At 45.2% G+C, this 12,993-nt stretch overlaps 1 protein-coding gene across 5 annotated transcripts in view; it reads left to right on the top strand.

Moving 5' to 3' along the window:
• Positions 1-519: 519 nt before the first annotated feature.
• The window catches only part of SUSD6 (sushi domain containing 6), an 83,191-nt gene continuing 70,717 nt past the window's right edge, over positions 520-12,993 (top strand). The window contains exons 1-2 of one of the 5 annotated variants that reach the window (XM_014252134.2): positions 520-618; positions 10,511-10,603. The gene's annotated coding sequence lies outside the window, so the exon portion shown is untranslated. Of the gene's footprint in view, positions 619-3,491; positions 3,552-3,779; positions 3,947-4,087; positions 4,143-10,510; positions 10,604-12,993 lie in introns of those variants that run through there. The other 4 variants (XM_014252136.2, XM_005522546.3, XM_014252132.2 and 1 more) reach the window with 4 other exon arrangements.

Genomic DNA, 12,993 nt, shown 5'->3' with positions numbered 1-12,993 from the left:
AATGGTGGTAATGCCTGTCCTTGAAGGACTGCACCCTGTGGAAGAGTGACCCACACTGCAGCAGGTTGAGCAGGACTGCTGACGGTGGGATGGACTCAGGTTGTGGCAGTTCACAGAGAGCTGCTGCTTGTGAGATGGACTCAGGCTGGTGAAGTTCATAGAGAACCGTCCCCTGTGGGAGGAACCCACAGTAGAAGGGAAGGACTCCTCTCCCTGAGCAGTGTGAGAAACCATGGGTGATGAACTGACCATAACCCCCATTCCCCGTCTTCATGTGCTGCTGGGGGAGGAGGTAGAGCTCAGGAAGGAGGGGGAGGGGTGGAGGGAAGGTGTTTTGAAGGTTTTATTTTACTTCTTATTATCCTGCTCTAATTTTTTTACCAATAAATTCAATTACTAGCTCTAGTTCTAGCCTGTTTTTGTCCATGATGATATCTGATGAGTGATCTCTTCTGGTCCTTATTGCAACTCATGAACCCTTTGTTATATTTTCCCTCTCCTGTCCAGCTGCAGAGGGGAGTGAGAGAAACTTTAGTGGGTGCCTGGAATCCAGCCAGCATCAACCTGCTACAGAACTCCACCATGGGAAGGAAGGAATGGGCAGATGTGTGCAGGAGGGTAAGAAGTACCATTTGTTTTCACAAGGTTGTGGAAGGTTTTTGGCAGTCTGAATGGCAGGATACAAATTTTGAGTCTGGGATTAAAAATATGTTTCTTTCATCTGATCAATCCAGTGGCAGATCTGGATCTGGAGGGCAGCTACTGTCCCTGTGGGGTCTATCAGGGCATATAGAACAGTGTGCATTTGCATCACTGTGAGAGATATTTTATATTGTTGTAAAACATATCCTCTCCAGCCCAGCTTCCACTGCCATCCCGCTGCTGCAGGTTTGCTAGAAGAACCAGGGCAAGATGTGGTGTGGGGTGTCACACTGCCCCCATGTATGGGCTGCCATTTTCCCCACCCCTGTGCTAGTGAGTGGGACCAAATCCAATCAGTGTCTCTGCCAGAAAGGAGTGTATTGGTGGACTAAAACTATGTTATAGTAAAACTTCTGTGGAGTAAAAGCAACGTCCATAACCATTGGATAAGAAATTAATTGTTTAATCAGATGGGGCCACACAAAATAAGCATGCTTTGACCTTCTGTCAAGTTTGTCAGCTTTTATGCTTTAAAATTTCTACTACTGAAAATGAAATATTTCAACGAATTATTTATTTTCATCTCCATTCAAGCAACCTGAAAGCGAGCATTAGGAAAATTGTGCCAAAATACCTAGGTTGAGACCATAAGCTTTGTGCCTTGGGTGGCTTGGGTGCTCTGGTGGTGGCAGCTTTCTTTACCTTCTTTTATTGACACATATAATAAAGAGAAAATTATTCACCTCCATCTTCAGAATCTGGAGCCTGAAAAGATTTCTGAAAAGAAAAAAAAAGTCGGTCACAGGGGTTTGCCTGGAAGAGGGCTGTAACTCTTTTGGGGGTAGTTGGTGGCATTTACTTCCTCTGAAGTACTGGCAGTTGGCTATTGCTGGTAACAGGATGTTGGATTAGACTGGCTGGTAGTCTGATGCCGTGTGGCAAATCCAATGTAAAAGGCATTAGTTAATGTCTGTGATACTTTGGACATTTAAGATGGTCTGTAAATGCCGATTTCTGTGATTCCATGATAAACAAAAAAATAAGCGCAGCCAAATTAGTGTATATGAGGCCTCAAAGGAAAAATATAGTGTTTTTTATTATGGCTTGATACAGTTATAAAGAGAAATATGTATGAATGAAAATTATGGAAACAAAGTTTAGCACAGAAATAAAAGGATCTCTAAACATTTAAAAAAGCTGAACTGGTTGAAGCCAAAAATGTGATGAATCAGCCTCTAGTGAGAGGTCATTTTAGTGAGAATTTGCCAGGAATTGCACCTTTCTCTGTGCATTAATGCCATGAGCAGAGGGAGTACTGTGTCAGCCTCCTCACAGCTCTTTTATTTCAGAGGTACAAAGGTTCATGAACTTTTCCTTCAGGCCCAGGACCATCTGCACTAATTGATCAAAACACAGCAAAACACAGGCCAATATTTTCACTCCGTGCCTTCCACCTTTGCATCTGAGATTTCACAAAAAGAGCAGCTGTGTGAATCAGCAGGTTTGTGTGCAGCTCTAGCTCCCACTCTTCCTTCCTGCCTTTAGGCATGTTTTCCGATGATGATGTAGTTTTTTTCCTGCTTTTTGGTGTTGAAGTGCTTACAAGGGGAGTATTTATAGGGAATGTTTTGTGATGTATCATATTCATCTCCTACATCTGATGAAATGATGGTAAGCTATACCCTATTATGGGCTTTTACTATGATCACTGTACTATTGCAGAAAAATAGGTAAACTTCCCTTCACCTTTGCAGTAGAACTACATATGGCTCCTTCCCCGTGTAAGAGGGAGAACATCTCACTCTCCACAGCAAAATATGAATTATGTAGCAGATCCATAGAAGGTAGGTGTTAATTCAAGCAATAGAAAGAAAAGCAAAGCAAGGAAACTTTCCTTGGTTCCCTGAAGGCACTTTTGGATGCAGGAGCGTTGTCGGGAGAGACTGCAAAAAGCAGATGAAGAGAGAGGGGGTGGAAAGGAGGTGTAAGCATCCCCCTACACCTGTATGCACTAAACCCTGTGACCTCCTGCAACAGCCCAGCCTTGGACCTTTCAGCCAGCAACCTTGTTCTGCTGGTGCTGCACACCAGGACGGACCCAGCTGTGGCTTGTGCTACCACAGGCTGTCGCCAGCGGAGTGACCAAGGGTGTGCCAGCAGGTGAGCAGGTGGGTGGGACAGGGCAAGGAACAGGCTGGCAGGAGCGTGCCTGCTGCACGAGCATTGGCACGGCTCCCGTGCTGCCGTGGCAAGTTGGCAGTGGCGTGCCCCCGGCCGAGTCCCCGCACTGCCCGAGCTCTGGGGTGGCTCCGCAGCCGCGACAAAGGCAAGGGCCGCTCTCACCGTACGCTGCCCCGGCGAGAAGGGGCTGGCAGCGCAAGGAAATGGCCGGGACTATGCAATACCGCTCTCCCGTGATGCTGCGGAGTCGCTTCTGTTCCGGCACGGAGTGGCAGAAGGCCGGAGAAGGCTCCAGCTCCGCTCACAGCCGCTGTTCCCCGGTGCCGGGCCGAGAGCGAGCGCCACGTGTCCGTGCACGCCGCCCCGCGGAGAGGCGAGGAGGCTCGCAGCGTTCCCGCCGGCTTCCACCAGCGGCCATCGCTGGATGCGGTGCTCCAGCCCGGCCCTCAGCGGCGGCGGGTGCTGCTGCCGGGCCCCGGGGCGCGCTCCGCCCCCCAAGGGCCGCGCCGCAGCGCCCCCCTCCGGCCGCGCCCCTCCGCGCGGCTCCTTTAAGCGCTGCCCCGCCCCGGGCCCGGCTGGCGGGGCAGGGGGGGGCGGGGCCTGGCGCGCGGCGGCGGCGGCCGGGGCGTTGGGCGGGCGAGACGCCGGGGCGGCGGGGGCGCGCGGCCCCCGCCCGGCCGCGCCACCGGCAGCGCCCCCCCAGCCCGCCCGCCGAGCCCGCCCGCCCGGTGAGCACCCACCGCCACCGCGGGGGGAGGGCGCGGAGCCGAGGGGCCACGGGGGCGGGGGCAGGGGCAGCGGGCTGGTTGCTGCGGGGCGCGGAGCCGGGGCCGCCGCCCGGGAGCGGGGAGCGTGTGCTGGGCGGGGGCCAGGCGGGGGGGCCGGGAGCCGGAAGGTGTCGGCGGCGCTTCCACGGGTGGCCCCCGCGGGGAGCGAGGGGAGCCCTGCCCGGCTGCGGCCCCGCACGGAGCTCGCGGTGCTCGGGGCTGCGGCGGGAGCCCTTCCCCGCCCGGCCGCCTCCCTTACATAATGTCACCTGTGGTACCTGCGGCTCCCTCGTGTCACAGCGGCGGGTGGTCGGTGGTGACGGCGGAGCTGGGCTTTGAGGTCAGCGGTCTTTAAAGTGCGTGTGTATTTGGGCTTGAGGATTCGCTTGGTGCGGGGTGAACCTTTAGGATTTAAAACCCCTGAGTAACAGTGGATAAATGTTCGCCGCTCTCTTTTTTCTTCCGTAGTGCTTTTGGATGCGTAGGGAGGCACGAGGAAAGTGGTGTCTGAGGTGAAGGGGGTAGTGGAGGCACTGCTGCGGACAATTCTAAGTGAGAAACTTTGTGTTTGTTAGGTTCTCATCTTTGCTTTCTTTATGGTGCTTTCTTCTTTATTCTTTACCAATGCCCAGCGGTCGGAGCTTCCCTAGCAGCTGCCTTTACACGTGTGCAGTGCTTAGGCTGAGCCTCTACGTGTGTTTGTAACAAATCTATGGTAAATCCCCCGTGGAAGACGTGGAACTCAAAAATAGCCATTCTAGGCTTCTGAGAACTGGCCAGCAATAATTGTTCTAAGTATCCCTAAAACTGGGTAAAGGATGAAAAAACACCGTAATAAATTGTTCTTATTTCTAATATATTAATGGAAATAGTGACAGTTTTTCATCGTTGTAGTGTTCTTTTAAACAGATTAATGCAAATACAGTAGTTTCAAGTGGGCGTATTCTCAAGGGGGTTACATTATTGTGGGGAATGGATCTCTGATCTCTGTGCAGTTACAGTAACATAGATTTTGTTGAGTGGAAGGGGATGAGAGGAAGTAAATATATAAATTAAAAATATCCTGAAGTAGTCAAGAGCTAAACTGAGCCGATGGGCAGCGAGGATCTTGCACTTGTCTATTTGCGCTTCCTAGTGGCTTTTTGTGCGTGTTCCCATAAAAGCTATTATGTAATGGTGCTTCTCTTGGCAGGAATCTATTGTCACCGTAATTCCTGAGGTTTCTGGAGCAATGCAGCTTGTTCAGAAAAGTCATGGTCAGAACAGTGGGAAGAAAAGTTCTTAAAAGGAGGTTTTAACCTCTTTAATTTTTCATGCAGTAGGACTAAGCTTAAGACATCTGGATCTTTTCCAGATTATCTTTTCTGTCCTCTGTTGTTCAGCTTGTCTTTCTATTCTTCTAGGCTGCACTATAGCTGTCAGGCACCGCTTGCTGCTTACATCTGCATCAGAGCTGGGAAAATATTGACTCTCCTTTAATAATATTTGTTATACTTTTTAGTGGTTTTTTTTCTTTTCCCCTCTGAACAGATGCAAAAGTGATATAGTTAGAGCATTTAACTGTTGCTTAGACAAGAAAAAACTTGAGATAATGGAGAAAGGGAACTCTCCCAGTTCTCATCTCTAGTTTGAACTTGTCTGTGTACATCAAAGGGAGGCAAAACACCTAAGCAGAGAAGGAATTTACATATTAAATGCCAGTGCTCTAAGGATCTGTGCTCTCTGTGGTATCTGTAGTTTATCGTTGATTTCATCTACCTCCTCTTCAGGTGTCTGCCATAAATCTCTTTGTAAGTCTGTTTCCTTTTCTTTTCATGACATGCTATTATTTTGGGTATGTTTTGATGCAGAGAGAATAATCCTTTCTAGTAGTGTAATCTGGTGGCCAGTTGTGGCACTGGCAGCTTAACAGATCATACTTCTGCCTTTGTAACTTCCACGTTGTTTCTGGTAGTAATTCTCTAAGCAAAACTTCAAGAAAAACCTTCTTTTTGTTGTTTGCAGTTTCATCTTCCTTCTTAAATTGCTTTGTGCCGTTATTTAAATGGGTGTTCTATGAACCATTCCAAAAGACAATACCATCTGAAAGTAGAAAAGTATGTTTCTTTAAGGGCCACTGGGTGAAGGACGTGCTTGAAAGATCAAACTTAACTTAATCGAACTAGATTTTAAAATTGAAGGTCATTGTAGAGCGAAGTAGCACATGATAAGGGAGCCATAATCTCCTCTTAGACAAGTTCTTGTCAAAACCCAGATGCCCCCATATCCTCTTTAAAGGCAGATGACTCTGAAGTATGGGAAAGTACTGGTCTCGAGGCAGAAATTTCCCAAAGACTAGTGTAGCAGAGACTTGGGGCCTGTCCCTGTCTCTCTCTGCTTCTCATGCAAACTGACCACCTGTAAACTTTGAGGAGGACCCAATGTCCTTGAGTTGTGCAGTGCTGGGTGTCTCTGCTGAAACAGTTTCCACAGAGTTACCAGCAGTTTATATTTAGTGCAGCCGGTGAAGGTGGACTGAAATGGCTGCTTGAGCCCAGCTGCCAGGGCAGTCAGCAAGTAATGGTAACGGCAGTCACTAAATGTGCATCCTGCCCGGAGTGTAGTGGTTTGGATGGAATTCTGTCTGTCTTGGGGTCATGATTGTTTTCTGCTACTTTGCTTCTGCCTCGAGAATTGTTGCAACTCTCGGTTAGAGCAGCCTGCCATGGTCTTACCTCCTCTGTGCAACATCATAACCATAGGTTTGGGTTTCTGAGACTGCTCCTGTTGCATCACTTCTGCTTTTTATCCGTGTACTTGCTCACACCACAGCCGTCTACTGCTGTACTGCCCAAAGACGTCTCTTGCTTGTTCTGCTTTTGTGAGCAAACAGATGTAAGTTACTGGCCTCTGTCAGTCCAGGAAGGTTGGATGCTGCGCTTGGGGTCAGTGTCAGGCCACTGCTGTTGTTTTGGGTTTTTTTTCCTTTTAAAAGTTGCATCTCCTTTTGCTTGCCTGAGATGCTTCCAGAGAAGTCCATTATCTATGAGTAACTGCATGGAAGCACAGTAGCTTGGAGGCCTTGCTCCAGAGTTTCCTGGACTGTGTCCTTCTGTGCACTCTGCTTGGCACAGGAACTCCCTGCAGCTCCTCTGCCCTCTGAGCCACTTGTCGGCTGCTGTAACCAGCTGATCCCAGCTGATCAGGCTTAGCTGGGAGAGGCATCTTTCACTGGCAGGGTTAGTCCCACAAGACTGGGAAGGAGGGAGGAGAGGCAGCAGGGATTGAGTTCTACTTTAAGAATATGTAAATAGAAACATGAAGGCATTTCCTAGAACAGGGAAAGGGAAAAGTTAACCCATATATAGCAAAGTTATTGTGGTATTACTTACAGTAGGTTTCTTTTGCCAAAATACTGTAGTCTGTAATTATATTTATCTAGTTGTCATGACAAGTTTCATGTCCTTAGAAATGCCATCATACACGTTTAATCCCTTGTCATTAAGTTATGCTGGGTACAGATAGAATTATTTCAGATGTAACAATTTAACCTCCAGCACAGAGTGTAGTAGTTGAGAACAGGTAGATTACTTCAGTGAAGCACTCTGTCTTTGTAAGCCATCAGGCTTAATTTATCAGGCTTTGCTGGTCTGTAGTTACACAGACAGTATCTCCCCCGATTCTGCTAGAAGTATTTTTTTTGCAGCTGCAAAAATTGATTTTAAGTTTAATCAGTAGAAATATTTCCTATAAATGTCAGGAAGTGAGCCTTTTGTATGTACCAGAAAAAGTTTTCATCTACCATTCGTATGCTGGCTGTTTTGTTACTGAGCTGTGGCAGCTACTACTCTCAGGAAGCTTAGTGCTCTCACATGGCTTACTACACAATGCAGTCTGCAAAGTCTGTTTTCAGACTAAGCATAGTGATGCTAATAAGAGACCAGTGAAAGCCTGGCCTGCTGTTTGCTTGCTTATTTATTTATTTAAAATATTTGTGTGTGGTAATTCAAGACAGTTTTTTGAAGAAGTTCACACTGAAGAGCTGCAGGACCAGAAGTTAGAGATGTAAAACCCCTACTTCTTTCCCACTGTCTCAGTTGTCCCCCCAGCTTCTGTCTTTCCCCGTGTGCTGGACAGTGGGCAGGCTCCAAAAGTGGAGTGCACATGGAGAACTTTCTCTGCAGCACAAAGGGTCTATGTGTCACTCTGATGATTCCCTGAGGGGAACTGCTGTCCTGGCAGCCAGCCCACCAGCAGTAAATTGGCTTCCTGGCATAAGTGAGTGTTGAGTGGAATGGGTTGGTCATCACTGCTGCGGTAACCTTGTAACAAGTCAAAGTACAGCTTTTGGAGCTGGTTGAACAGAGTCAAGGGAAATTGGCCACTGGAATCACTTTTATGTGGTTAATAAACCACCACGACATATTTGTGCTGTAGAATGGAATGGCTTTCATTCTCACAGTGTATGCTTGCCATAGGAGTAACTTCCTTGTAGGCAGTTGAACTTTGCAGGGCTGAAATGTGCAGCATTTTAACCTCATGTTCAGAAGTGAAATAGCTTCAGTACTGTTCAGTACTCTCTGTTCATAGCTCCCTTAGCTTACAATTCAGAAGTGCCAGGACCATTTGGAAATCTTCAAAGCCATTTACATTTTTCCTCAACTGATTTTCCTCACAGTTTATAATATTGCTGTGCTTCACTGCTGTTCCTGTTTTTTCCTTGCATTGATTTAATGGGATTTTGTAAAAAAATGAGTGAGAATTGCAAGACTTTGTAATCAAAACCAAGTTTGCAGCTTGTTTGGGATTGAAGATAGAAAAGAAGTTATGTTGCTATACTGGATCTCTTTCTGCAGGACTGTGAAGGGTACAAAGAGGGAAACTCTGCTGAAAAGTCGGTCTTTAAAAAATGGCCAAGCAAACCAAAGCCAAACAACATCCTTCCCAATCCCCCAATTTCTGTAAGTGAGCTTGAGAAAGATGTTCTTACTTTATATAAAAATGCAGATCTTTCAATAGCTAGATTAGTAATGTGATTTCTAACAGTAGCTGTCAAAGGCTGCTTGTTTTGAAAGGAGCTGTAGTTTGTGTAGTGTTAAACCTATAGATTAGTGAAATGCTTCAATGTCTTTGACCTATTTAGGGTCTTTGGGTTTTCTTTTCTCTGTAAATAACTTATTAAAATTCTTCAAGGACAATATATTAGAGCAGCCCACACTAATACAGTTTTATTGGGTGATGTGTCAGAATCCCCTTCGGGTATTGGAGCCCATTTGTGCTGACCACTCTCAAAAGGCATTTTATTTGTTAGACCTAGTAAGGTGCTGTAATGTTAATTAAAACACCTCCCCCATCCCTCCTTTAAAGGAAAGAATGCATACTGGGTATGTGTTGCTCTCTAATGAGCTGAAAGCCAGCTGATGTGCAGTGAAAACACCAGTAATTTATCATTCTCTGCTGTGTATGGATTCATTATATTTGAAAGCTAAGACAGAAACTGCCTCTAAAATACCCTGTGTAGGTTATCCTTTGGTGTTGGTACGCAGACTGAGGAGAACCTCTTCTGTGCCAAAACACCAGCCTGGGAGGGTGATTGACATAACTGCTTTTCAAGAGAAGTGTCAAAATTGCAGAGCATTGCTCAGAGGGTATGAAAGCTTCACTTCTCCATCTGCTGCCGCATATGCCACTGGCTCGCCAGTGGCCATATGTGCGATCAGCCTGAAAGCTTTAAAGCCAGCTTCTCTCTGAGGGCCCCTCACTCCTTTTCAAAGTCCAAAAAGGGCATGCTGCTTGCTTCAGGAAAGGGAGGGCCCTGTTTTCCCCTTAGGAAAATCGAGTAGTATGTCTTCGTAAGTTAAAGGACTATTGCAAAGAGCTGTGTGATCCTGAAATGCTGCAGACTCATTCTGTGATGTGCAACAGAAGTGTGCTGGAGACTCATTGCAAGATTTGCCTTGATCTATAAGTAGACTAGAAAACCACATAAACTTACTATCAGAGATTAATTAAAAATTATTTCATGGGTATGGGGAGCAAAGTTCTAAGATCAGGGTTTGTGTCTTTTTGTAAGCATATCAGAGATGTGAAGAGCAGTTTGCTATGCTAGGTTTACTTTTCATTTCATTAACTGTGAGAACCTTCATCTCAAGTCTGTTTGTGGTTTCCTGTCTTGCAGGGATTGTACACTTCTTTGACTTAAAAAGCTGACATTTAAATGTGACAATGAAATGTTTAGCAGCAAAGCAGATCTTTAAGCAGGCTAGACAAAAACTCCTTTCAGCTGCAAGGCTTTTGCTCTCACTTGGATGACCAGTTTTCCCCGCTCTCTGTTGTACTTTCCAAAATAGAGAAAGTTGCCTTATCAATAACCATCTTTTTAATTATTGGAATTTTTAGTAGTAATGCTGCGTAAAAAGGGTATATACGGTGATGAGGCAATAAAACGTACCTGTGAATTTTGGCACTGTAGAAATAAATTTCTCCTATGCTTATCTGAGAAGTATGCAGTATGTGCAATCACTGAAAGTGCATGTGTGTATCTGATGGCTGGACATGATGCAGTTTTAGTATGGGTATTTTGGGTAGCTTTTGGGAAGTTTCTGTCCTGCTGAAAAAAAAACAATCAAGTAAGCTTGAGTGCTGCTGAAAAATGTTTTTGGTAACGCTCTGCTACACTTAAAACTGTTCTCTTCTTATTCTCGGGATTTTTAAATGTGTGAGGATAGTTTGCATATTCTTTGATTTTGAGTAGCTTGTGCAGTATATCTCAGACCCAGATCTGAACTTTGTGAGTAATGTCTGTACCTGAAGCATAGCTGTGTGCCTGTGTCCTAAAAATGTAATAGAGCTACTTCTACCCTCAAGCTTCCTGCTCTATCATGTGGCAGAGTGCCGTTCTTAGTACTTACAGGGCTAATACCTACTTTTTTTTTGTGCAGTTTTAGGTGTGTGGATCAACCTATCGTCACTGAAGCATCAGTTTAATCTTGCTAACTTGACAACCGTTGTATGCCAGCCTGTGTCAATACCAGGTAAGATGAAAGCTGATGCTGTTACTTTGTTTTTCCTGAGTTTTTGCTTTTAAAACCTGCATTTTGTCCAAATGCCGTGACTCTTCTGTAAACTGAAGGCAGAATGTGCTGCCTTCTATGCTCTCATCCTACAGTGAGACAGTATTATCAACTCTACCTTTTGAAACAGGAAGTATTCTAAAATGTTCTTAGGTTCTCATTCCTTTGTGGCCATGCCTTACCATTTTTCTTGATGCTGCTGTTAACCTGATTTTTATGGTGTTCAGATGCCACAAGCTGTGGTTTTTGTCCTTGTATTCTTCACTCCCTTACCACTCCCTGATTTTTGATGGAGAAACTACTGAAGTCCTTCCTGCCTTCCAGAGTTAAGCATGCATGATAAGTCACCTGTGCTATCTGACCTTTTCTCTTGAACAAAAAATAGGTTTTGTTTTGATTTTTTTTTTACCCCTACCTGCTCCTAAATGTTACCTTTGAAAACCTATCACAGAAGGATCTTACTTGTGTATTGTATATTTGATATTTTAGTTGTAAAAAGCTACCCAAATATGTCTTCCAGAGAATTAAACATAAAGCTGTTATTTGGGCCTCATCCTTGTATCCCCCTTTAGAGAAGGGGTGTAGATTGCAGGGGGGTGAAGTGGGGAGGAAATCCCTTTAATGCTTTCAACGAGATTATTATCCAGTGCTCTAGGGGAGTCCTAGTACAGACAAACTAATGTGAGTCTTTGTTCTGATGCTAATCAAGATAGGGATAATTCTTCTGACTACGCCTTCTTCCCCTCAGAACCCTCTAGCATTGAAAAGGCATCAAGCTCCTTTGCTGTCTCTCTTTTTTGCCGTGCCTGCCTGATGTCCTTGTTTTCTGTAACTGCTACCTTGAGTAGCAGTTTTGAGTTTTAAGAAGGCCTCATTAGGAATGTTTACTGAGATTTTTTGGGTAGTCCTGGGTGGTACTTGTACACTTCAGTGTAAGAGATATCTTGGTGGCTCTGTGTGTGTGTGTGCATGTTTATTTTTTGAATCATTAAGTAAAAAAACCCAACTCTTTGTTGCTGCAAGACACATTGGATTGAATGCAGTGGCATCTTTTGCTGCATGTTGGGACTTGTAACTGAAATTGAGAGGGTATTTTTCATTCTGTCTCTTCTTGGCCAAAGCAAACAAATGTTTCTCAGATACTTTTAAGGATTCCATGAGAGGCTAATTTCTCATCCCTAGTCCAGAGAGCTCTGGAAATTTTCTAGAGTGAATGTGTGTGCAGCCTAGATAATGTTTTAGTTTATGCCAGTAATCTGCTCTCAGCCTAAACATAATCTGCATAGCGTCAGAGATAAGCTTGAAACCTAAGTATATAGTGAAATATGACTCTGCCTGTGATGTAATACAAAAAATAGTGCCTCTTCACCACATCTTAATTGTGACAATAGGGAAAGAATGGTGGTGAAAATATGGTTGTCTCATGTGAAATGCTTGCATCAGACAGCTGTTAAAAAATGTCATGCAGATCAAGAAGAGGAGGGAAGAAGTGTTTGGAGTTAGCCTCTTTAGCCTTTCCTTGGCAGTAAGAAGCTGATGAGAAGCTCATCCTTGTGCTCCTAAAAGCAGATCTGCTAATATAGCAGCACCGTTAGTGATAGTGAACTCTCTGAGGATCGCTGGTGGCAATCCTCCCTGGGTCTGGCTGGGCTGGCCTTCTGGTGAATTTGGAAGGGAGTTTGCAGTTTTTCACTAGGAGCTGTTCCCTTTGCAGGGTGGTTTGAGAGACCCTTTTTGATATCAGTACAGAACAGAGGGATGGGAAGGATTTAGACAAGTTAAAAGATCTTCCCGAGAGGACAGAAACTGCGTGTGTGTGCACAGCTAGCATGAGCATGTTGGTGCAATGCTCTCATGTTTCATTTTGGGGGAGTGTTTTTCCCTAATGGAGAATTGGAGAAGTCCTGCAGTGGTGATGTAAAAATCTGATTTCTTTGCAAACTGCATAATTTTTGCCTATGTAGACTATCTAGATAAGCTGAGCCTAAAAGATGTGTGTGAAGAGGTAGATGTGGGGCAGAGGGAGAAAGGCACCCTCAGAAGATAGTCAGCTGAGGAGACTGACTTGAAGTGCTTTCTGCCTGTGACTATGGACAGATGCAGGGTGTACATTTCAAAGTAATCCATCCTGGCTCCTGGATGCAAACCTGCATGGAAACATTAGCTGTGGGAAGGGGTTTATCACTTCTAAACATTATTGTTTTTTAAGGCTGATCCTGTTGACAATATCCTGAAGAGACATCACTACCAGATAGGTACATTTTATGTGGGTAAAATTATGGGCTAGGTATAACTGCCTTTGCCCAGTGCTATTAACCCAACTATTGTTAAAGCCCAGGAAATTCTAATTT

The sequence above is a fragment of the Pseudopodoces humilis genome, chromosome 7 (assembly GCF_049639895.1).
Source record: "Pseudopodoces humilis isolate 2021_Gansu_Grassland_sample_001 chromosome 7, ASM4963989v1, whole genome shotgun sequence".
Lineage (NCBI taxonomy): Eukaryota > Metazoa > Chordata > Aves > Passeriformes > Paridae > Pseudopodoces > Pseudopodoces humilis.
The sequence above is the reverse complement of the archived record's forward strand: the minus strand, read 5'-3'. Positions and strand labels throughout refer to the sequence as shown.